The sequence below is a fragment of the Chiloscyllium plagiosum genome, unplaced genomic scaffold (assembly GCF_037043375.1).
Source record: "Chiloscyllium plagiosum isolate Xiang-an unplaced genomic scaffold, Cpla_swu_hap1 HiC_scaffold_6, whole genome shotgun sequence".
Classification (NCBI taxonomy): Eukaryota; Metazoa; Chordata; class Chondrichthyes; order Orectolobiformes; family Hemiscylliidae; genus Chiloscyllium; species Chiloscyllium plagiosum.
This window is the reverse complement of record NW_028270144.1, coordinates 97,595,179-97,622,354: the sequence shown is the minus strand read 5'-3', so window position 1 is coordinate 97,622,354 and position 27,176 is coordinate 97,595,179. Positions and strand designations below refer to the sequence as shown.

Here is a 27,176-nt window from a genome sequence, read left to right as displayed (position 1 = left end):
CACCAAGAACAATGCCAAAATCCAAATATTTTCAGATCCCTTTAGAAATCTTATGATGCATATTCCTTTCATGTTGCACCTGCTATATTTCCCAATATGCAATACGTGGTTTAGTTAGTGGGATACTTTCATCACAGAAATTTTGATTTGGATATTGTTCGTGTAAAGGACAAGGAAGGGAAGAACTTCTGGAATGTTCTAAGCATCTTCCATTACTAATGTGATCTCACACCAACTAGAAAGGATACTTTGCTGGATCTGGTGTTGGTACAAAAGGTGAATCAAGTGGACCAAATGTCTGTTGGAGAACACTTGGGGAAGAAAGATCTTTGGTCTATGAGGTTTAGATTAGTAATGAAGAACAAACAACAATCAAAAATAGAATATCTAAATTGAAAGAATGCAACTTTACTGGGAAGAGAAGGGATCTCGCCGGGGAAAAATAGCATCCAAGAGTACAGGAAAACTGTAACAATGATTTATCTTTGAGGAGCATCTGGTTCAGATACAAACAAGTCATATTCAACAAAAGGAGGGAAAAGGGAACCATAGCCAAAGCTTCTTGGATGATGAGGGGGATACAGAGTATGACCAACCAAAACACAAAGAGGGTGAATTATGCAAATGAGGTGAATTCTTCAAGTGAGACTGTAAATTGACAGGGAGTAGGAGGAGGATAATAGAAGAGCACAGCGTGCATATGAGAATAGAATGGCAGTTTACACAAAATAATCAAACTTCTACTAAACAGTAAGCAAATAGTAAGAGAAAGAAGGGGATTTATGAGGGACAAAGAGGGTGATATATGCTGAGAGGCACAGAGTAAGGCCAAAATGAGCAGTTCATATTGGTGTTTACAAAGAATGAGAAATGTGACAAGTGGAGAAGGAAAATGATAGAGGTAATTCATGGGGGTAATTGATAGGATGGATGCACTAGCAAGGCTGGCTGTTCTTTGAATGGATATATTTTGGCACTGATGATTGCATTCAAGGTTGCTATGGGAAATGAACGTACAGAAAACAGAAGCATTTGTAATATTTCAAGCTTCCCTAGATACAGGTGAGGTACCAGAGGATTGGGGAGTGGAAAAAGTGGTATTATTCAAGAAAGCATATAAAGGCACTCTTAGCAACTGCAGGATGGTCAATTTAATACTGACAGTAGGTAAAGTTTTAAAAACAGAGGGGGAAAAAATCAAAATGCCCTGAATAGGTTTGGCCTTATTAAGGAGAATCAGCACAGCTTTATAAAAGGCAGATTATGTTTGACTAACCTAATTTAATTTTTTTGATGAAATAGCTGAGTTCGCTGGTGAAGGAAATGCAGTACCTTGTCGACAGGATTTTGAGAAAATAGCACATAGAAGTCTTGTTAATGCAGCTGAGATTCATGGATTAAGATCGTCGATGTGAGCTTGGATAAAGAACTGGCGTAAGGATAGAATGCAGTGAATCATAATAAACAGTGGTTTTCAGATTGGAAGATAGAAGATAGTGATATTCCCAAAGAATCAATTCTAAGTTATACATAAATACATATATTTTGGAGGGAGGCAAACAGCAAGGATGATACCAATTGACTGCAACAGGACAAAGATGTAGGATCATACAATGGGCAGACAAGTGGCAGATTAATTTAGAGAAATGAGATGTAATGCATTTTGTCTAAATGAATAGAGAGAAACAATATAGACAATGGCACATTTCTAGATAGTGTTTGGGGTTTCAGGGGGTGAAGGAAAGAGTGGCAGGATTTATTGAGAAGGTAATTAACAATGCAAACGGGATCTTTATCTTCATGACCGGACACACTGAGTACACAAGCTGACACGTTATGATGAACATTTAGAAAAAAAACTTTGGTTCGGCCATATGATAGAGTATTGATCTCAATTTTAGTTACCTCACGAAAGATATAAGGGTCATTGAGAACACAGAGATTTACCAGAATTGTTGAAGGGATGATGGATTTCAACAATAAAGTTGGATTGGAGATGATGAGGTTATTATCGTCAAAGAAAAGAAGGTTGAGGAGAGATCTAAGAGGTGGACAAAATTATAAGATAATTATAAGATAAGCAAAGCAACCCTTTTCTCATTAGATGATGACACAAGGACCAGGAGACTCAGCTTTAAGATTTTGGTTAATACATGCAGGGGGATTTGAAGAAAAACATTTTTACAGAGTTGGCGGTAATGACCTGGAATTCTCTGCCTTTGAATGGTAGCAGAAATTATCAATGACTTCAAAAGTAACTGGATAGGCATATGAGGGAAATAAACCTGCATGGCTAAGGGCTTAGGCATTAAGACTGATTGGATTGTGCTACTGAGAAATGGCATGAACTTAGTGGGGAAGGTGACTTTCTAATGTGCTTTACTGATTCCATGACTCCATGAGTTGATAGTGTTCTCACCTAAGTCATGAAATTCTGAGTAAAATTGCCACTCCAGGAATTTGAGGTCAAAATTCCACTCTAGTTCTAAAGAATGCTAGCACTATCAGAGGTGCCTTGGTTTGGATGTGACATTCATCTTGTGTCACATTTTTCCTATTTTGAAAAGGAGCAGGGAAACTATCTCCCATGATTTGGTCAATAATTATCTCTGAATTAACCTCACTAAACAGATTATGTCGCTTCCATATTGCTTTTAGTGAACCTCAGTCACCTGCCCTGCTTTATTTCCCAAGAGTAAGTCATATTTTGCACCTTCTCTAGTAGGTACATCCACATACTGAATCAGAAAATGTTCTTGTACACAATTAACACATTCCTCTCCATCTAAACCCTTTACACTATGGAAGTCCCAATCTGTTGTTTGGAAAGTTAAAATCTCCTACTATAACCATCCTATTATTCTTACAGATAACTGTTTTGTACTGGATAGTGTCAAGCTACTTGAGAGTTTTTGGAGCTGCACTCATCCAGCCAACCAGGGATATTCCATCACATTCCTGTCTCGTGTCTTGTAGAAGGTGGACATGCTCTGAGGAGTCAGGAGTGAGGCACTTAGCATAGTATTCCTTGTCTCTGATCTGCTCTTGTTGCCACAGTATTTGTATGGTGACTCCAGTTGAGTTTCTGCTCAATGGTGACCCACAAGGATGTTGATAGTAGGGAATTCAGTGATGGTAACATCATTAAATATCAAGGGACAGTGGTTAAATTGTCTCTTATTGAAGACTGTCATTGCCTGGGCATTTGTGTGGCATCAATTCAGCTTGCCTCTCATCAGTCCAAGCTTGGATACAGTCCAGATATTGTTGCATTTGAACATGGACTGCTTCAATATCTGAGGAGTCATAAGTAATGTTGAACGTTGAGTAATTATCTGCAAATATCCCACTTCTGAAATGTTTGATGGAGGGAAGGTCATTGATACAGCAGCTGAAGATGGTTGGGCCTGGGACATTTGAGGTTGGGCCTCAAAACATTTCAAGAATGTAGCCCAGAACCTAACTTTTCTAGTTGTTTAAAACAAGTGTACAGTGGACATTCCAGGAGTGATGCAGCTGGCCCAATAACTCCATTCAAACAAAACAGTATTTATTTAAACATGAACAAAAAAAAACAAATTTAGAATAACATAACTACTTAAAAACCCAAGAGAGAGAGAGAGATGGCAGAGAGATTCAGTAAGAAATGCCTTCTTCCATTTAGCTGTTTCTATGATTCCCAGCTTAAACTGACCAGCAGCTCTGAACAGCCAGACTGCTAAAACTAAAACAAACCAGAGAAAATCTGAGCTGGGAGAACTGGCCACTCCCTTTTCATTGGACAAGTACTTTTATAAAAAAAAGAAAGCCTTTTGCCTGAGACAGTTTCTGTTAGCTATAATCAAATTGGTCCTAAAAACTATACAAGCCAGACACATCAGAATCTATGCATTTATGACCCCTCTGAAAATAAAACCAAGGACAACCTAAACCTGATAAAGGAGCAGCATCATCACAGACAACGTAAGGAACTCCTGTAGAGATATCCTGAAGTTGAGATGACTGGCCTCAAACAACCAGAACCATCTTCCTATACGCCAGGTGTTATGGACCAGGCCAGATCCCCTCAAAACATTTCAAGAAAGTGGCTCAGACCTTAATTTTGCTTGTTGGTTTAAGCAGAGGTAACGCACGTATTCCAGGAGTGATGCAGCTGGTCAACCCCCTTAGTTTTAAACAAAACAGAATTTATTTACAAGATTACCAAATGAAACACAAACAAAAGAGAAACAAATACAGAATAACGTAAGCTATCAGAAAACCCAACAGATCGTTCCAACTTAATGATGCTGTTTCAAGTACTTGCAATCCCCATAAACACCCACTGGCGCAAAAGATAAAATCAAACATAGGGTCTTATAGGAGAGAAGTCAGAGAAAGGGGAGGCTGGGCCTGGACCAGCTTCTTTGGGTCCAGCAGCATTTACAACACTGCTGCTAAAAACCAAACCAAACCAGAGAAAAGCTGGGCTGGGAGAACTGGCCACTCCCCTTTCATTGTACAAGTATTTGTTCTTTTCCAAATACTTGAAAGCCTGTTGCCTGAGGCAGTATCTGTTATTATCTATAATCAAACTGGGCCTAATACCCTTCAACTTAGACTTTTCGGAGTGTGTCTTTTATGAACTCGCTGAGAAAAAAGCCAAGGACACCATAACCTTGTTAAAGGAGCGGCATCGTCACACAGGTATGTGGCAAAGTTTGCCCCCAATTGCAGGTTTGCCACACTCAATCAAATGTGGTCTTTTGGGCGGCAAGGTGGCTCAGTGGTTAGCACTGCTGCCTCACAGCACCAGGGTCCTGGGTTCGATTCCGCCTTTCTGTGTGGAGTTTGCACATTCTCCGTGTCTACGTGGGTTTCCTCCAGGTGTTCCGGTTTCCTCCCACAATCCAAAGATGTGCAGGTCAGGTGAATTGGCCATGCTAAATTTCCCAGAGTGTTAGTCAGGGGTAAATATAGGGTAGGGGAATGGGTTTGGGTGGGTTTCTCTTTGGAGGGGCAGTGTTGGGCCGAAGGGCCTGTTTCCACACTGTAGAAAATCTAATCTAATCTAATCTAGGCTTCAAGGCATATCAATCTCACCTCACCTCTGGAGTCCAATGGTTCTATCCATCACAGAACTTCTACAGTGTAGAAACAGGCCAATCAGCACACCAACCCTCCAAAGAGTATCCCACCCAGCCCTAATTTCCTGTCCTTGTACATCTACATTTCATATGGCTAATCCACCTAGCCTGCAAATCCCTGGACTGTGGGAGGAAACCGGATCACCCAGAGGAAACCCATGCAGACACTGGGAGAATGTGCAAACTCCACACAGACAGTCGTCTGAGGGTGGAATTGATCCTGGGTTCCTAGTGCTGTGAGACAACAGTGCTAACCACTAATCGACTGTGCTGCCCCCTGTACATCTTCGGACTGTGGGAGGAAACCAGAGCACCCACAGGAAACCCACGCAGATATGGGGAGAATGTGAAAACTCCATACAGTCACCCGAAGATAGAGTTGAACTTGGGTCCCTGGCTTTGTGAGGCATCAGTGCTAATTGCAGAGCCACTCTGCCATCCATGTTTGATCCACGCTGTAAAGAGGACAGGAGCTGAGTGGCCCTGGTGGGAAGGTTGGAGAATGGATCAGATACTTGTCTCCTCAGACTAGGAAGAAGTGGAGTCTGATGGAGATGCTGAGGGATCCAATGGAGAGGAGAATACTGAAAAAGCAAAGGCAGTAGTAAGGCAAGGTAGCTAGGACTGAGAAAACCTGATTGACAACAAAGAGCTGCAATGAAGAGTCATCCTAGATTCAAAATGGTCTCTCTCCAGCATTCTCTGTGTTTGTTTAGGTTAATTATACCTCATTTACAATTACCTCTTTGAACAGATGAAGTAATAACTTTGACAAACTTGAGGCTCACCAATGCTTTCAAATTAATTTAGATCCACCCCTCAAAACAAAAAAAATGAACTGACCTTCTTGCATAATGACATGTCCAGTTCTTTTGCTCAGCCCACCTACAGTTTTATGATCTTACTGTTCTAGCTGTTAATCTCGGAGGCCAACATGGCCCTGATGTGTTTAATACTACAAGACTGCTTTAATTGTGTTCATCCCATTTTCTACAGTGAAGACTTTCACTCACAAACTGTACATTCTGAAGCACATAAAACAGATATTCACAATTGACTTACCATACGTTTTAACCTTTTATACTCTAACTGGCAAAAGTGAAACATGTCTTTAAAAATATTTGCATGTATGCACATTCACATTAGTAATAACATGAATACATGGGAATCCTGACCAAATACAAAAGCAGGCTCAGCTCTGATGCTATTTAGCCAAGTAGAATTCCGATTTTCACTATCCAAACTTGCAGGGCTCTAATTTAGCAAACATATACATAAGGAATCACAGCCGAACTAGGTCATTTGGTCCCTCGAGCTTTCTCAGCATTCAAAAAGATCTTGGCTGACCCGATTGTGCCCATAACTCTATTGTGCTGCATAATCTCATAGATTTGCCTTCAATGAAGATTAGGAACTGTCTAAATCAGCTTTGAAAATATCCATAGTTACAGCCCCATTACTTTTGGGTACAGAATTTCAAAGATTAACGACACTGCGAGAGAACAAAAATCTCAACTCCGTAAATGGAACATTCTGATTTTTAAATGATGCCTCCAAGTTCTAGACGGTGCCAGGAAATGAAATATATCCCCAACACCTAGCCGGTCAAGAACCTCATAATCTGATGTAAACAGGCCCAACCTTCTCAGCCATTTTTCATAAAATAACCCTCATAATATTCAAGGCTATGGTCCTAGTGCTGGAAGGTGGGATTTGTGCAGATTTAGTGTAACTTTGGTGAGACTGACATGATGGGCTGAAGAGTCTCTTCTGTATTGTATGGCTTTATGAACTCTTTGAATCAGGTATCAAACTAGTGAACCTTTTCTAAACAGCTTCCAAAGCAAATAAATCCCTCCTGAAAGAGGTAGTCCACGTTTTGAGAAGATTTGAGGCTCAGGTTGAGGTTCTGGATGTAAAAGTTTGTTCCCTGAGCTGGAAATTTCATTTTCAGATGTTTTGTCACCATACTAGGTAACATAATCAGTGAGCCCCCAGTGAAGCACTGGTGTTAGTGACCTGCTTTCCATTTCTATTCTATTTTAGAACAGGGAATGATATCACCACAGCAAATGACATCACCAACCCCAAGGAAACCTAAACATACAAATAGAAAGCAGGTCACTAACACCAGTGCTTCAGCGGAGCCTCACTGATGATGTTACCTAGTTATGCTGAAGAAACATCTGAAAATAAAACCTTCCAGCTCAGTGAGTAATTTTACATCCAGAAGTAGTCCAAGAAATCGGAGTAGGACTGGGCCATACAGCCCACGATCCCTATTCAGCCATTCAATAAAATTATCTTGCTGCCTGTTCAACAACCTTTGACTCCTTTTTAATTCAAAAATCTGCTTAAATATATTCATAATCCACCCTCCATTGCTCTCTGTGGAAGAGACTTCCAAAGACTAACTACTCTCAAAGAAATTCATCGTTTCCAGTCTCCAAATCTGAAATTGATCAATGTGATATGAACAATAAAACAGATTGTTACTTAACTGGAGACCAAACGCAGAATTTCAAGGTGCTGAGGATTTAGGTATTCCAGTGCAAGAATCGCAATAGGTTAATAGATCACAATAGGCAAGTGATTAAGAAGGTTAATGGAATGTTATTCTCTATTCGGAGAGGAATTGAGCATTAAAGTAAGATGCTATGCTTCGTTGTTCAGGATGGTTGTTATAATTCAGCCCCAGGATATCACTGTAGGAGTTCCTCAAGGTAGTGTCCTAGGATCAACCATCTTCAGATACTTAACCAATGATCATCTGTTCGTCATAAGATCAAAGTGGGAATGTTCACTGATTATTGCACAATGTTCCTTTGCGACTCCTCAAACATTGAAGTAAGCTGTGTCCACATGCAGCAAGTATAACATCTTGGCTTGAGCTGATAAGTGGCAGGTAATATTCTTGCCATACAAATGCCAGGCAATGACCCTATCCAACAAGAGAGAATTTAACCATTGATCCTTGACATTCAATGGCATTACAATTACTGAATACCTCACCATCAACATACTGGTGCACATCATTGACCAGAAACTGAACTGGACCAGCCATATAAATACTGTGATTGTAAGACCATTTCAGTGGCAAGGGATTTTATGGCAAGTAAGTCATTGTCTGCCTCCCCTTTGCTTTTTCAACATCTGCAAGAGCACAAATCAGAAACATTATGGAATACTCTCCACTCATCTGGATTGGTGCAGCTCCAACAACACTAAAGAAGCCTAATAACATCCATGAAAATGCAGCACACTTAATTGGCATCACATGCATAAACAAAGGCACCCTCCACCACCAATGCACAATAGTAGTGATGCACTATATCCATATGTCCTCCTTAATCCACCCAGCTTGCTGTCTGCTCAAAGTGCAATAAATTTGTTAAACTTGATTTCCCTTTTATAAAACCATTGATTCTGCTGGATGATATTATAATTTTCTAAATGATAAATTATTACTTATGTAGTAATGAGAATTATAGCATTTTCTCAATGGTAGCTGCAAGTCAAACTAGAATAGTTTCCTGCTTTCTGTTTCCTTTGTTTCTTGAAAAGAGATATTACATGTGCTGTTTTCCAATCTGTTGTCACTTTTCCAGAGTCCAGGGAATTTTGGAAGACAATAACCAATGCATTCACTACCTCTGCTTTCAACTATTTTACGGTTCTAGATTATAGGTCACTACACTTAAGGGCCTCATCAGTCCTTAGTCCCATTGGATTACTTAGCACGTCTTCACGTGATTATGATGGTTTTAAATTCCTGGTTCACTTTTGCTCCTTGAATTTATAGTATTCTTAAGGTGCGTTTTGGGTCTTCTACTTTGAAGAAAAATACAAAATATTTGTTCAAAGTTTCTGTCATTTCCTTCTTTCCCATTACCTCCGATCTCAGTCCAGGGCTTCATCACACAGTCAGTTGGCAACTTTAGGGCATTAGGAACATGGGTTCCTATCACTACAGCCCTCGGAATGTGCCACAGCTATCAGAAACTATCATTGTAATAGTGAGGTTGTTAAGTCAATTGTGGGGATTGGAGACACCATATTGAGATGCAGTGAGACAATAATTTTGACAAGATCTACACATAAAGATGGGGATGATCGGGTGTTGCAGGTCAGGGGGTTATTGCAGGAGGGAGGGGGGGGGCATTGATCGTTATCACCATCCTAGCTTCAAAAAGGAGAAAGTACATAATGATGTTAGCCTGGTTAAACTCTGGGCCTGGCGTTCAGGGGATAATGCTGAGAGATGAAGACTGAAATGAAACAGTTGGGTGGGATTGTGCCAACATAGTCATAGAGTCATATAGCCACACAGCACGCAAACAGATCTTTGGTCCAATTTGTTTACACTGGGCAGCCCTTCTAATCTGACCTAGTTCCATTTGCCAGCATTTGGCTCGTATCCATCTAAAATCTTCCTACTCATATACCCATCCAGATGCCTTTTCAATATTGTCATTGTATCTGCCTCTACTACTTCCTCTGGCAGCTCATTCCATACAAGCACCATCTTCTGCATGAAAAAGTTGCCCCTCAGTACCTTCTTTCACCGTCACCTTCAACCTATGTCCTCTAGTTTTGAACTTTCCACCCTAGGAAAAAGACCTTGGCTATGTACTCTATCTAAGTCCCTTGTGATTTTATAAACCTTTATAAGGTCACCCCTGAGCTTCCGACCCTCCAGGGAAAAGGAGCCCCAGCTTATTCAGCTTCTCCTTATACAGAACAACATCGGTTATCCGAACATCAATAATCCGCATTTCAGATTATCCAAACAAGATCTCAAGGTCCCATAAAAACGTTTCATGTTATCCAAACAATATTATCCAAACAAAATACTCCCTGCCTGTCTCATTTCAGATAATTGAGGTTGTCCTGTAGTTCAAACCCTCCAGTCCCAGCAACAAAATCTTTCCTGAACCCTTACAAGTTTAACAACATCCTTCCAAATAGAAGATATTGAGAGAACTATGTCATAGCACAACTAACTTCAAAGATAGAAACGTGTTTCATTCCACCAGTGTATAAGTAATCTGTAATCATTGGTACATCTCAGGGGTTGTGCCAGGTGTCCCAGAAGCTGCCACAACACCTGTACTCTCAGGTTCCGGTTTCATTTAAAGGTCTGCACACTTTACAAGAGTAGTTACTGGGAGACAAAACTATCCTTTCAACCTTGGTTGATGACTGTTACACAAACCAGATTGCAGCAGAGTGTTGATACAATCAGCTGATTCTTCTGCCAGAGCTATCCTGGTGCTGATAGGCTTACCAAACATGAGATTATAATGTATAGATCAGTTTGGAAGTGCCATGAAAGATAGTCGATATAGAACATACTGTGGAACCTTTGCATGCTGTGCTCTGCACAACTTGAGCAAGCAAAAAACAGGATGTGATGGAAGCTAAAGAGCTGGGAGATGATAATGATAATGATGTAGTGCTAAGGTAGCCTGTGTAGCTCGACACTTGTAGCTACCCTTCAAAATAGTAGTCAATCAAATAGGCGATGGTGTAGAAGAGGAATACATTAAGAATAAAAGCTTCTATTTCCAATTAAGTGTTACCCAAACCACCTATGTGCCTTCAGAAAATATTCTTTTTCATTTCATTCCCACAATATGTACTGTGAGGGCTATTCATAGCCTAGTACACAGCTGGGCTTTAAATATGGCATCGGTGGCAGAAATCCCATAGGGTCCAGGAAAATTCCAACAGTGACGAGTATATCTGCCATTAGTAAGTACAGGATAGCACGTGCATGCCACAAAGGGGTTGAGCCACAGAGAATTACATGAGGTATTCACAAGAGCTCATGGAGATAAACCCTCCACAAAATCCAAAATTGACCTTCAGCCAATTTTTGATTAAGATTCAGCTCTTTGAATTTAATTTCAATTTGAGTTCGAAACTAATTCACGTGCTAAAGCAGAGAAGGAAAGTCCTCAACAATCTGGGGCCATTGTTCACTTTAGATATTGAAGCAAACTCTTCTTTGGCTGGTTTGATAACAAGAGATTATTCTGCGATGTGAGATATTGCAGCATCAAAAGTGGTCAAAGCATACGGTCATATTAGTTGACCAGTGACTGCAATCATACATTAGATGGGACTATGGGGAACATCTGTGCAAAAATAGCTTAGTTTAAAAGCAAAACCTAATTTGTTTCTTTAAACTGTTCGTGATTATTTTATGTGCATAATAATAGATGCTTGTAAGTGGGATAGGCATGTCTTCTGTTCCCAGTTGGCTTATGGACAGAAGTTTGAGTTGACTGTCTTGAACCAGGTAGATTTTTCAAAATAAATGCTAATTCATATTTACATCAGCATATACAAGTTTTTTTTTGCCCCTTTAGTCTGTTCAATACCAAGCAATTTATTTCCAATTTGCACACAACTTCAGTTGGTAAAACAATAGCGGATATCAAAAGAATAAAAAGTGTTACTATAAGCGATTGTTGGAAGTAGTGAAATTAATAAGGAAATGATCAGGTTATTCTGACAGATTTTCACAGATTACAAGAGAATCTGGTATAAAGTACAGATAAATGAAATTGGATATATTGATCCAGAATTGCTGGAGAAAGGCATAAATTGGACATTTTCCCCTCATGCTTTAGCTCCAATTAGTTTTGTGTTGTAAACTGGTGATAAGTACAAGCTGAAATTTGCAAAGTCAACTGGGAATCAAAAACATTGGTGAATGATGGAGTGAATAGTCCACCTCCTTAAAAATTAAATTTAAGAACATGAAGAGAAGCAGAGTGAATGATAGATAGGGGAATAGAGTGAAATAAAATACAGAAAGGAAATCACAGGAGGGTGGAATCTTAAATTAAGAGCAAAAAAAAGTTCAGAAAAATATTGAAATGTATAATTTAAATTCTTAAATTTTCCAGAGACAATTTACTACCCGCAGTTCCAATACTTCAATTATTTGCTAAATGAGCCTCCAAGATTCAATGGCATGACAGAAAAACAGATCTCTTTATTAAAAAGGATTTTTATGTCATGAGATACCAGCCCTGACTTGTTACAGCTAATTTACTTTGTAGTTTAATACTCAGTGAGGATGAAGATGAGCTCCCACTTTTGTGGGAATGGTGGAGCACCATAAAGGGTCCAGCAATTTGCAATTCACAAGGCATCTTTCCCTTAGCTCAATTTGCTGGGATTAGATTAGATTCCCTACAGTACAGAAACAGGCCCTTCGGCCCAACAACTTCACACCAATCCTCCGTAAAGTAACTCACCCAGACCCATTCCCCTACCCTATAGGTATCCCTGACTAATGCATCGAACACTATTGGCAATTTAGCTTGGCCAATTCACCTGACCTGTGAGGAAACCAGAGCACCCAGAGGAAACCCACACAGACACGGGGAGAATGTGCAAACTCCACACAGTCGCCCAAGGCGGAAATTGAACCCGGGTCCTTGGTGCTGTGAGACAGCAGTACTAACCACTGAGCCACCGTGCCACCTATAATTCTTAAGTGTTCCTTTAACCAACCATTATTTTGCCCACAAACACGGAATCATTTTATAGGAATATTTATTTCATATTTTTAAGTTTTGTTTGCGGGCCATCATTATTAGGCAAAGTATACTGGCCTATTTTTCAATTCACTGGAATAGAAAGTTGATGTTGCTGATGTCATCAATGTACTTAAACAGGAAGTTATTAGCACTTTAGTCATTGTTGTGTGCCCATTGTTGCTACTATTCTCCTCATTGTCCCAATTTTCTGTTCTCCACTTCCTTCATTGCCTGACTCTCCACTTTATTTAGGGAGCAGATAGTGAATGAAGCAGTGGCTGAGACAGTAAGGGCTCTAATTGAGACCTCCTCTGGGAAATGGTTTTGCACATTCTTTTAACTTCCCATTTATAATGTAAGAGTCATTGAAGCAAATTTATTAATCTTTTCTTTGCAGTGAAACTGGTAAACATGGATCCACATGCAAGGAAAAATTTACCAGCAACGCTGCTAGCATTAATGTCACAGACACTGCCATTGCATGTGCGGTGTGTGCACCCACAGCTGTGGAGGCATAAAAGGCAGCTTTTTGGAAATGTTACTATCAGTCTTGATTCCAAGAAAGAACACCAAGGAACCCATTTGCACTATTTCTGGCCGGGAAATTGTCAGCTATGAAGAGAAGTTTCAACTTTTGAAAATTTGATCACATAAATATTAGGTTATACTTAATCTAAGGACAAAAGTTTTCCTTAGTTGGCATGGGATAAATAAAACATTAAGATGTTAGGTTAGATTTTCAACTTGCTGCCTAAAGCAAGAAAAGACGATGGATCAGCCACCATTATACAAACAATTCAAAATCCAAATTTATTGAAAAATCAAGAGATACGAAAATCAAGTGATTTTGTGCAGTGCAGCCAATCTGAAAAGCCAGTTACATACCGAGGCTTCACCTTGGGGAAAAAAAAAACTCTTATTCAGTCAACTAAATGGAAAAAAACAGTCATGGAAAATAAGTTTCCGCCTTGAAATGTAAATCTGAACCACATTGACATTTTACAATTGTAGGTATTAACATCAAAATATGTTCAATAATAGTATTTTACTCCAACAAACATGCCAAATGCATTGCCACTGCTGTTTGCTGAATACATATTTCGAAAGTTGTGTAATGGATTTGAGATGCTGCTCTTTTTCCAATGCAATGAGGTAGAAAAGTAACAGTATAATGAAGAATTGGAGGGTCCTGTCTCACTGTTTCAAATAAATATTGAATGAAGTTCTTTCAATACTATCTGAAGCAATGGACTTTCTTGGCAATTTATAAATCTGAATATAGTTTCTCAAAGTCTAGAGAAAGAGAACAGCATTGGACAGACAAAGGAATAGATAATGGTGAGCTGGAAGAAAGAAAGAAAGACTGTTGATCGGGATCATTAGTGGGTGGAAATGTGTTGACTATGACGTCAAGGTCGAGTGGAGTGGGTAAAGGACATGGAAGGAGGTGCTCAGGCCCTAAAATGATTGAATATTTTAATCTAATTTCTTTTGAAGTCAAAAAAACAGAACGGTATATTAAAGTTAGCAGCAGAGTAAGACAGACACATTCCGTACTGATTCAAAGCACTCAGATACTAAATAAACTAATTACCTACAGTCACAGATTCGTTACTAGAGACCAATTCTGACATGAGACCACAAATTCATGGGGTTACAGTATTTAACTGCAACAAATGCACAATGATGCTGAACTTGGGTGATCTGATGCAGGTGTGACAAATTGGGAGGTGAAGACCACAAATGTATTCAAACTCATAGCATGGGAAGAAAGGTATTCTGCTGGTGGGAGGGATAAATATTTCTCGGAGGAAAGACAGTGAAAGTTAAGGAACGTCCGCATTTATACATAGAGTCGTAGAGTTGTACAGCATGAAAACAGACCCTTTGGTCCAAATCGTCCATGCCAAACAGATATCCTAAACTAATTTAATCCCGTTTACCAGCATTTGGCCCATATCCCTCTACACCCTTCCTATTCACGTACCCATCTAGATGCCTTTTAAAAACTAATTGTATCAGCCTCAACCACTTCGTCTGGCAGCTCATTCCATACATGCACCATTCTCTGTGTGAAAAATTTGTCCCTTGGGTCCATTTTATATCTTTCTCCTCTCACCCTAAATCTATGCTCTCTAGTTCTGGATTCCCCCACACCAGGAAAATGACCTTGTCTTTTTACTCTATCCATGGCCTTCATGATTTTATAAACCTCTATAAGGTAACCCCTCAGCTTCTGACGCTCCAGGGAAAACAGCCCCTGCTTATTCAGCCTCTCCCTATAGCTCAAATCCTCCAACCCTTGCAACATCCTTGTAAATTTTTTCAGAACCTTTCAAGTTTCACAACATCCTTCTGATAGGAAGGAGACCAGAACTGCATGCAACATTCCAAAAGTGGCCTAATCAATGTCCTCTACAGCTGCAACATGCCCTCCCAACACCTCTACTCAATGCTTTGAACAATAAAGGAAAGAATATCAAACGCCTTCTTCACTATCCTATCTATCTGCAACTCTGCTTTTAAGGAGCTATAAACCTGCACTCCAAAGTCTCTTTGTTCAGCAACACCCTCCAGAACCTTACCATTAAGTGTATAAGTCCTGCTCGGATTTGTTTTTCTGAAATGCAGCACTTTGCATATATCTAAATTAAACTCCATCTATCACTCCTCAGCCCACTGGCCCATTTGATCAAGATCCCATTGTACTCTGAGGCAACCTCCTTGAATATGGTGGCAAGGAGTCAGCAAATCCTTCTGCTTTCAGTGTCAAGTATATTACAAAGACACTTCTAGTTATCTCTTAAATCCAGTATTTTTAATTTCTGTAATTGCAAATTTTCTACTGTACTTTCCCTAAACACAGTGACACCATTGTGAAATAAACCTGTGATTGTCAAACCACATCAGCAAAAATGTACTTAAGTTGCATTATATGACAGTTTGAAGTGGAAAAAAAATCTATAATTTATTCCCACTGCATAAGTAGTATTTACTGTGGTTGGCATGGTGATAAAAGATAATATAGATGCATCTGAAAAATATCCAGAAACCAAATGGAATTAGTCTGTCTTCAAATCCACTCCAGCAAAGATAAATAATTTTAAAATTATAATTCTATTTCCAATTAGTGAAAAGTGCAGATATTTTTAAAAATGAATGTTAAGTGCATTTCTTATATATTAGCTTCTTTGACTTTAAGGAATAAATTAATTACAAACTGTTTAAAGCATCATATAATTAATGCTTAACTAAGGGGCAAATTAAACATTGTGAGGTTATAAACAAATGATGGGTCTATTCAGGATTGTTTACTAACTACAAAAGCATGCTTTATAAATTTATGTAGTAACTTACAATTATATCAACTTAATACAGAATCACAGATCCCTATAGTATGGGAAGAGGCTGTTTGGTCTATCAAGTCTGCACTGACCCTCTGAACAGCATCCCACCCAGACCCAGTTGCACCCCCCCCCTTCCCCCATGTACCCTTATTTACAATGGCTAATTCACCTATCCAGCAAGACTTTTGACTGTGGGAAGAAACTGGAGCACCCCGTGGAAACCTATGCAGACATGGGGAGAACAAAATCATAGAATATGCAAATTCCACACAGACAGTCATCCAAGGCTAGAATTGAACCAGGGTTTCTGGCGCTGTGGGTTAGCAGTGCTAACCACCGAACCATCGTGCCGCCATGATAAAACCAAGGTGCTTCACCGGAGTTTTTTTAATTAAAATTTAACACAGGTCACCTAAGGAGATATTGGATCAGATGACCAACCAACAACAATAATGTAATAACAATAAATTTTTAAGGAGTCAGTTAAAGGAGAAAAAGAAACATTGAGAAACATTGAATGGTGTACAGAGGATATGCCACGGCAAAGACCAAGGCAACTGAAATTATGACCAACAGGAGTGATTCAAATCATGAATACAGGCAATCCCTGGTTTGTGAACAGGTACCATTCTTGTTTACAAGTTGATTCATACACAATTTGGACACAACACAGGACAATATAAAATAGCTATTCATAAGTGTGTAGTGGAAATAGGTCAGTTAGCTCCGATGGTTACAGCATGGTGATAATAATACCAAGGGAGTGGGTTCAATCCCCACACTGACCATGTGTGTCGTTGAGGTTTACAGGTTGTGGGTTCACACTTGCAGGGTGTGCATTTAACCTTAATTTTGGGGCGGCATGGTGGCTCAGTGGTTAGCACTGCTGTCTCACAGCGCCAGGGACCCATGTTTGATTCCTGCCTTGGGTGACTGACTGTGTGGAGTTTGTACATCCTCCCTGTGTCTGCATGGGTTTCCTCCGGGTGCTCCAGTTACCTCCCACTATCCAAAGATGTGCTGGTCAGGTGAATTGGCCATGATAAATTGCCTATAATGTTAGGTGTATTAGTCAGGGGTAAATATACAGTCGGGGAATGGATCTGGGTGGGTGCTCTTTGGAGTGTCGGTGTGGACTTGTTGGACTGAAGGGCCTGTTTCCACTTTGTAAGGAATCTAATCAAAGAAAAAAGTACAAGAAACATTTGAATGTTAAATCTTTAAAGTTACACTCTGTAAGGGAATGCATTCATAATTACAAGCATTGTAAGTCAGATGTTTCAGTAAATCAGGGACCCTGTCATCAAGAGGTCAGAATTAGAAGAGTGTAGCTATTTGTGACAATTCATGAACAGAAACTGATGGAAAAACTCAGCATGTTTGGCAGCACTTGTGGAAAGAAATCAGAATTTACGTTTCAGGTTCAGTGACCCTTCTTCAGAAATCAGCTAGAGGGGCTATGGTGCTGAAGTGGGTTACAGAAAGTGGGAAGGGTCAGATACGGTACATATTGAGGCTAGAAAGGAAACTGATAATTTTAAATGAAGGTATTTTTGACAGGGAGCCAATGTAGGTCACTGAGCAAAGGTTTGAGAGGGGAATGAAATTTGCGATTGAACCAGGTGAGAGAAATCCTATCCAGCTGTGACTATTGAAGATGATGTATACGTGACAATAAATCAAAATCATTGTGTGGTGCATCAAAGACAGGTTGAAAAGGATGAGATCTTTAAGTTTACCTCTGCAACAATTACAGAGGATATCATTTGTAGCTTTAATAAGAGTTGTTTTGATACCATGGCAAGGGATCGAAACCTGACTGGAGGGATTCAAATATGCAGTTCCAGAAAAGAGAGAACTGGATTTGGGAAGCAATATTGCATTCAATGAGCATACTGGGTAATAAAAGGGTGAACTCTAAGTGACACCTACAATGAATTAATCTTCCCACACTATTAAACAAAGCTCTGATCATTTTAAAACAATTGAGAAAGACAAAGAAAATGAGAAAAAAAACAAAAGGAGATGTTCAATGCTGTATTGGTCAGAGCACTGAGTCTAGGAGTTGTGAGGTCATGTTGCGACTGTTCAGGACATTGGTTAGGTAATTTTTGGAATATTGCATGCAATTCTGGTCTCCTTCACATTGGAAGGATGTTGTGAAACTTGAAAGGGTTCAGAAAATATTTACAATGATGTTGCCAGGGTTTTGAGCTATAAGGAGAGGCTGAATAAGCTGGGGCTGTTTTCCCTGGAGTGTCAGAGGCTGAAGGGTTACCTTATACAGGTTTATAAAATCATGAGGGACATAGATAGGATAAATAGACTAGGTCTTTTCTCTGAGGTGGGGGAGTCCAGAATTAGAGGGCATAGGTTTAGGGTGAGAGGGGAAAGATATAAAAGGGACCGAAGGGGCAGCTTTTTCACACAGAGGGTAGTGTGTGTGTATGGAATGAACTGCCAAAGGAAGTGGTGGAGGCTGGTACAATTACAGCAATTAAAAGGCATCTGAATGAGTATACAAATAGGAAGGGTTTAGAAGGATGTGGGCTAGGTGCTGGCAAATGGGACTAGATTAGGTTAGGATATCTGGTTGGCATGGATGAGTTAGACCAAAGGGTCTGTTTCCATATGACTCTATGAATCTAAATCTGGGAGAAAAAGTTATATTTCAGGTCTCTATGGACAATGATATGAGTATCACTATCTGTATAGTCACATTTCAATTCTTGTGAGTCAGTTAAATTATAAATGTCACAAAGATTATCTGAACTATATAAGTGGGTTGGGTATTTAACAAAATAAAATTTATGCAAGTTACTCTCATAACACCATTTCCACCTCTGAAATGGCGTAAGATGCTAGACAATACAGGAACTGTGACAAGTTATCCACATTTCACTGTATTTTCATAAGTACAAATGACAATTAAATTACTATTCTATTCTACAATAAGATTTCTGAAAAGTACAGTATTTCAGGTTTGTCCTGCATAGGCATATCTTGTAAAGACAATAGGCTGATAACACCATCCTAGCAAAAGAGTAACAGGAGAATTTCTGGACAGAAGACCTGGAAGAAGGGGTTTTCCACAGGCTCTGCTGACATAACACTCATTAGCTTACCAGTCTGGTTGTCTGTTGAGCTTTAAAGCAACCACAGTTGTATGACAGTAGTTCAGACATTGTTGGGGGAAGGGGACGTGGGGGACAGTGAGTAAATATCAAATAGCAATGGAAGACTGAGTGAATCGACACAGGGGTAGGTACCAGGAATCGAACAATGGGGAAATGAAAAGGAATCAGCCACTGCAGAGTAAACCAAGCATTATGGAGGGTTGTTGAACATTGTTCAACACATCCATGCCCACACTCGGTGTGTCTGAAAGGTAGGCATTATAAGCCAGGAAAGCATTTGCCTCACCTATCCTATAACTTGTGCAATAAAGGCACATATCTTCTGGGATTCCCATTTGGCAATTTCAGCTTGAGGGTATTAAAAGCAAATGAATTAAAACACAAGCATCTCTTAAAGGTTCTGGTGACCAATCTACTTCCTGACAGTCTGACACCCTAACACCACCAAATTTGTCCCTGTTAAAAAGAAAAAAATAGATAGGTTGGGCTTCCTATTTTTAACTCCACTTTCCCATCTGTCTTCTTCCCTATTTATCAGGGTCGGGGTGTCATTGTCAAAATTGCTGTGTTGATGTCTACAGGCTTACATTTTTCAAATATGCATTTTCCTTAGCTTATAACCTTTTCACCTTGATTTGAAAGATAAAAGAACATTTTTGCATTGTAAAAATAATCCTATTTATACTTTCTAGTTTTAAGTAAACTAAATATTTACCCATATAAAGTAAAAAATTGCAATATTATGCAAAATTATCTGAATGAATATATTACCTGATAAAAATGAATGTGCATAGTTCATGTACTACAAAGAATATTTACGGACTTTGTGATTAAATTAATAAAAACATGATAATCATGTTTTGGTCTCACACTATGCTAACAACATCTTTAGTATTTACAATTGTAGCACATGAAAATTATTTTTAATATCATGCATAAGTAAAAATATAAATCTAAATTTGCACTGACCACTGGAAGATATTTTAAACATCTAATTTTATGCATAGTTAGAGACCTAAGGCAAATGTATTTAAAATGAATTTTGTGAAAGCTGATGCAATGAGACCAATGTCACTTGCAAGATATCTCAAGTTCAGCCTTTCTGACACTAGGGAATCAGTCGTGGATAGGTAATGTCACAATGGACTAGTCGTAATTCAGAGGGCCAGGCCATAGGTTGAAATCCACTGTGGCAGATGATGAAATTTGAATTCAATTAATAAATCTGGAATTGAAAATTAGCCTAATGATGACCAAGAAACCATTGTAGAATATGTAGACTTAAGGGGCAAACATTATGAAAGAAATCTGCCAACCTCTTCTGGCCAACATGCAACTCCATACACACAGCAATACGGTTGATTTACAAATACCCTCTTAATCTGCCCAGCAGGTCATTTCATATCAAACCACAATTATGCAACCTAAGAAAAAGAACCATGCAGAGCTGTTGGTAATCTTGCAAAGTTGACCTTCTGTCAAACTTAGGACAGTGGTTCTTTAAACTGGTCAAGGAACAGTCTAATATAGCCATAGTCATGGAATCATAACTGATGAACAATATCCCAGAACACCACTATTACCATGAGAACACCACCACCTTCCAAATTTGTCTCCAAGCTTACACAACCAGACTTGCAATTATATCACCATTCATTCTCAGAATACTGGAACTCCCTTCCTAACAGCATTGTCAGTGACCCTACACACCAAGGACTGCAGTGGTTCAAGAATGTAGCTCATCATAACCTTCAAAAGGGCTTTGAGAATGGACAATAAATGCCAGCAAGTGACTTCCATATCCCATGAGACAATTTTTAAAAATCCTGGCTACGTCCTGTCCCATCTGCAGGGCAGATCAGCAGAGGTGGTGGCATTATCAGAGTCCCTAATATTGATACTGGACCCCATGAAGCTTCATTGAATCAGGTAAAATACGGGTAAGGAAATGCCCGAGTACTACTAACCACCCTCCCCTACCTACTTCAAACTCGCTCGGTCAATGAATTGGTTCTCCATATCAAACATCAATTGCAAAGAGGTTGTGGCAGTTGGAAGAGCACACAATGTATTGGGAGTGGGCTGATTTCAATGTCCATCACCAAGATGGCTCAGTAGCTCTGGTATTGCCAGAGCTGGCTGAGTCCTAAAGGACGTAGTTGCTAGACTGGATTTGTGGCAGCTGATTAGTGAACAATGTGACTGAAAAACCTACTTGACCTCATCCTTCCTGTTACAGATGCATTAATTTCAATGTGACCACTACACAGTCCTTGAGGAGGCAAAGTCCCTTCATGTTATCATGAATATCATCAATAGTGTTTTATGGTAGGTCCACTGTGCTAAGTGTGATAGACTTCCAACAGATCTAACAATACTGGACATCCATGAGGCACTGTGAGCCATCAATAGCATTCGAATTGTATTCAACTACAATATCTAGCATCATTGCTTGGCATATTCTGGACTCTTACCAAGACCATGAAGCTGGGGGACTCCCTGGTTCAATGAAGGATTCAGAAAGCCATGCCTGAAACAGCAGCAGGCATAACGAAAACTGATTTGTCAACCTGGTGAAGCTACAACACAGGACCAGTTGTATGCTGAACTGTGGAAGCGGCATATCAAAGACACAATTAATTGATTCCACAATGAATCAGACCTCAATTCCCCTATCCTATCACATCTAGTCGTGAATGGGAGTGCACAATTAAGCAACTAACAGGAGTGGGGGTGGCGGGGGGAAAGAGACTCCACATTTATCTCCATCTTCAACACTCTGTGTGCCCAGCACAGCAGTGCAAAGTAAAGACTGAAGCAATTTCAGCTAGAAATGCAGAGTGGATGATCCAACTTGGTCTCCATCTGAGGACCCCAGCAGCAGACATCAGTCTTCAGCCAATTTGATTCAAATCACATGATGTCAAGAATTGACTGATGGCACATGACACCGCAACAGCTATGGGCAGTGTCAACATTCTGCAAAAGTACCGAAGACTTGTGTTCTGGAACCAGCCACACCTCCCAGCCAAGCTATTTCTAAATAGCCATGACTTTGGCAACGTGGAAAATATCCCAAGTATGTCCAGTCCACAAAGCCTAATAAATGCAAATCAGAAAATTAACATTATCAATCTGCTCTGGATCATCAGTAAAATGAGGGAAGGGATCTTTGACTAAGCTATAAAATGACTCTTGCTCATCAACAACCAGTTTACTGGCTCTTAGTTTTGGTTCTGCATGGGTCACTCACCTTTTGAGCTCATTACAGTCTTGGTTAAAACTCAGAAAAAAAAGTTCAATACCAGGGGTGAGTCAAGTGACAGTCATTGAAAGCCATTTAGCACCTAACTGAGCATGGCAATGGGGAACCCAGCAAAACGGGAGTTAATGGGAATCAAGCGCTCTGCTGGTTGGAATCATAGCTGACACAAAGAAAGGTGATTGTGGTTGTTGGAGGTCTATCTTTTGTCTCAATATATCACTAAGAGAGTTCGTCAGGATCACGTCCCAGGTCTAACCATATTTATCTGCTTCATCAATGACATTCTCTATTCATAATACATTCGTTGATGCTTGTACAATGTTCAACACCATTCACTACTTCTCAGCTCTTCAAGGAATCATGTCTATATGTAACAGAATCTGAACAACATCCAGATCTGGACTGATCTGGCAAGTAACATTCGCATCAGACAAGTGCTAGGCAATAACTATCTCAAACAGGAGAAAGTCTAACCACCTCCCCCTGACAGTCAATGGCATTGCTATTGCTGGGTTAACATTGAAATGAAACAGGCATACAAATAATACAGCTACGAAGGCTAGGAATTCTGCACTGAGTAACTCATCTCATGTCTCCCCAGAGTTTGTCCACAAGATACAAGGCAGAAGTGTGGTAGAGTATTGCAGCTCCAATAACACTTCTCGAAGGTTGACACCATGAAAGTCAAAGCAACGTGCCTGACACCTCATCAACGATCTTCAACATTCACTCCCTCTATTATCAATTCACAGTGACAGCATATATATGCCATCCACAAGGCACACTGAAGCAACTCAAAGGACCCTTTAAACAGAATCTTCCAAACCTGCAACTCCTTCCACCTAGTAGAACAAGGGCAGCAGAAGAATGGCAACATCATCACCTGCAAGTTCTCCTCCATGGTGCCTAGTTCTCTGACTTAGAACTATACCCACGCTCCTTCACTGTTGTGGGTAAAAATCTTGGAACTTTCTTCGAACAATATTGTGGGTTTACCTACACCCAAGGATTGCACTAATTCAAGATGTCAGCTCAGTACAGCCTTTTCAAGGTTATTTAGGAATGGACAATAAACATTGGACTAGCCAGCAGGGCCCACAGCCTATGAACAAACTAACAACAACTCCATCACACCCTTACAACTGATATGAAATCTCAAAATTTAGAAGCAACTAACTTGTGACTTATTGAGGACTTTTGACTGTGTCTTGGTATGCATGTAACATTATAACATGTGTGTGCAACAGTTATTTTTAATTCCTGGAGAGACTAAGAGGACTTTTCGTATTTTTTTCCATGATAGATCCCAAGGAAGAGAGAACATTTCTATTTCTCCCTCATCTTTTCAGCTCTACTTTACCCTTGCAAGTGAATCATAGAATATGAATTTATATTGCTATCTATGATCTGTTGTATAAATTGCAAACCACTAGGTGCTGGGTGTGTTGATCAGATTGACCTTGCTTGCATATTACATTTAGCATCATGGAAAACTGAAAACTCCTTTGTTATGATGATAAAGATGGTGTGTGATTGCACTCTTAAACAGCAAACATTCAAATTGTGAAATAGGAATTGTTTATTTCCTTGATTGAGGGATTTTAACTTGAAATTTTGGTTCAAAGATATACTTGCATTCTTGTGCACAATATTACAAAGTCTATTATATTGTACATATATTATCTTAAAATTAAAATGATCATGAAAGGTTTTTTGAAACAGAAGACTTATTTTAAAGGTGATGGCTTGGAAATTGTTTGAAACAATCACTGTAATGATGTAATTGCTATTGGATTCAGTTCTATAATGTAATTGTCTATGATCTATGTTCCTAACCTAGAGACCAAAATTTGTATACTATAGCAAGGCAAATGGAATACAGAAAAATTTAACTTTAAGATTAACTACCATCTACACTGAGCATGTGTCCACTTTTTCATAATGATTGAGTTTGTAAGTCATTGTTTGATTTAAATTAACCAATATTTTACATTCTAAAAAGGTGGCCATGACTAAAAGAAATTTAAAAAGAAAACTCAAATCTTAAATTTTGTTTCTGTTTTTTGCTAAACTCTTTTCATATGAACTACGCTACAGAACAACGGTACAAAATAAACAGTTATCGTGATTCACATAGCCAATAATCAATGCTATGACACCATTAGTGAAATAGTTCTTTGCTAACTTGTGAACTACAGCCATTTAAGACTGTTTATAACTTATATTTTAAATAATGGAGCCATTGTTAAATTCCTTTTAAAACATGTTAGCAATGTATCTTGGTGATTTATTGCAAGTTATATTGTATTAGATTCAATCTGAAATGTAATTCAGGTCTAATTCACAGTGATTCCACAGACAAGGTAACTTATCCTGCAAAAGTCATTTCTGGTTTGATTCATTAAAGTGCTTTAAAAATTGCAAGTTTATTTTTGTGGTTCTGACAGAAAATCTACAATGGAGACAGTTTTAGGCAACAGATGACCAGCTTTTTCCAATGGGAATCCCACATCTAAAATGGATATTGGACCTCGCAAAGGAAAGTAGGAAAGTAAAATGATAAATTTTTAAAAATGACTGATATAGAATAATTTAAACTGATTATTTTGACATTCTTTAATTTCAAGCGAATCAAAGGGTGACAGAATGGAAAGAGATATAGAAGGAGGAGGAATTGGGTAACAGAACATGAGGAGAATGGGTAACTTTTAATTTATATTTTAACATAGCTATCAAGCTTCCTCTGATATTTGGGCAATTTTGCTATCATGTCATTGTTCCTTAGCAATGTGTTAAAAGCTCAAGTGACAGCCAGATTAGAGGGAGTGATTTTTCTCTGGATCTGTCAGCAGTGTAAGTGTTAACTAAATAAGTATGATATTAAGAGTTACAAATGCATACGTCTAAATAAGGAGTCAATTTAATTTTATCTGCCACTGATTAGAACAAACAAACAATGTGGAATTTAGTTTGCCTCAGTTACATGCCTGCCTTTATTTCTCATTAGAAAGCAAAATGACTAGCAACATGTTTCATCTTTCACTGCTTGGATCATTGGCTTCCAGCAAACTTAATCAAATTTTGCATTTTCCAAACCAGCTGTATTTCTCTAAGTATAGTATGATGTAATTTCATTTTTAATACAGTCTCAATACATTTGATATAGTCTCTGTGGGCTAGGAGACTAATATTAAAAGATCTATATATCTGCATATTGTGGTACACTAGCAAAATATTTGTTACATTTAAATCCCATTCACTTTCAATCATATACAGTTTTAAGGCACCAAACCAGATATTCGGGTTATATTATGTAGCACTTACTGTTTGCCATTCTAACTGTGATTGTAAAATCTATGTGCCAAGTTGTTGAAAAACAATTTTAAGAATTTACGCTACTTTCACGAAGATGACGCACATTGAAAATTCTACGTATAATTGTCAGAAAAAAAACAGGAATTCTTAGAAACTTATGCTCATCTACCACGTAATACGATCATGAGTATATTTATTTCGCATTTCGATCCATCGTTTAATGCCTTCTTCGATTCAAAAGAAAACAGGAGCAGCCAAAAAACATGATATAAAGCTTTCTCAATCTGGCCGATTCGGAGCTTGCAATCTGACTCCATTGTCAGATGTTTTATTTAATTCAGAATCTAACAGTTAATTAAGAACGATCAAGATCGTCTCGATATGAAATGTAGATAGCTGTGCTATCATGCGCCAGCACAACGTTTGTAAGAAAATATGATTTCACATCGAACGATATCCAATTTAAAAAAAAACCGACAAACGTTACAAAAAACTGCTCCAACTCCAATTGATACTAAATCGGCTGTTCTCTTTCAAATATTCAACTTAATTAAATAACGTACTGATTTTGTAATGAAAGAAACGCCGACTATGATTAGGTTTTCATACACGTTAACTTGAAATCTCTTTAATCTACACAGGTAATCAAAAATGAACTTCGTATCTTGAAACTGTCCTTTCACATAAGGAAGTGTTAATAAGCAAACCACGTTTGTAAACGGCATGATGTATGTGCCTTCATTTTAAGCAGCGCCAACATTGAAAGGGTTTTGCCAAGCAGCTCCACCAATGATTTTGGTGAGCTGACCTACAATTCAGGAATTCTAGCTCAGTTCGTGGTCAATCTACGTCAATTATGGTGAGTTATCAACATGCATTCATCTGCTATACTTCTCGCCACAACGAACTAAACAGGTTGTTAACTTTGCTTTACAAAAAGTGACATATCCTGTAATGCAGTCCCATTTTGTGGTACGTAATTATCTCCTTTTATCATACCGTTAGCAGCCTCTAATTGCGAGCAATGACAGTCACGGTTTACAATGCACTAAACAGCAAATATCCAATTGCAAGAGCTCCAGAAAACGGCATCGCTTAAAAGAAAAATAGACCATTTGTAAATCTGAAAGATGAAATAATGATTTGAAACTTCTGCACAAATAATAACAAACTATTCACCAAAATGCACAATAAACCCATGGTACTTCGCTGACAGATTTCAAAGTTTTTTTTATTTCAGATCAGTTTTCCGGGAGACTGATGGGCTAATGTTCCTTTAAAGCGGTTTTAAGACCGTAACCTTTTAATGCTTTAAAAGTAATGTTTCATAGCCCATTTTTATTAAAATAAATGCCGTTTATTAACCAAACTGTTCGTTGCAAATAAAGAAACGTTTGACTATGAGACGTCACTAAAATGAAGCACAAGAT

General features: G+C 38.8%; 1 protein-coding gene across 5 annotated transcripts in view; it reads right to left on the bottom strand.

The window, feature by feature from the left end:
• Positions 1–27,176, bottom strand: part of LOC122551068 (neurobeachin) — a 991,558-nt gene that overhangs the window by 327,324 nt on the left and 637,058 nt on the right. The window lies entirely within an intron of this gene.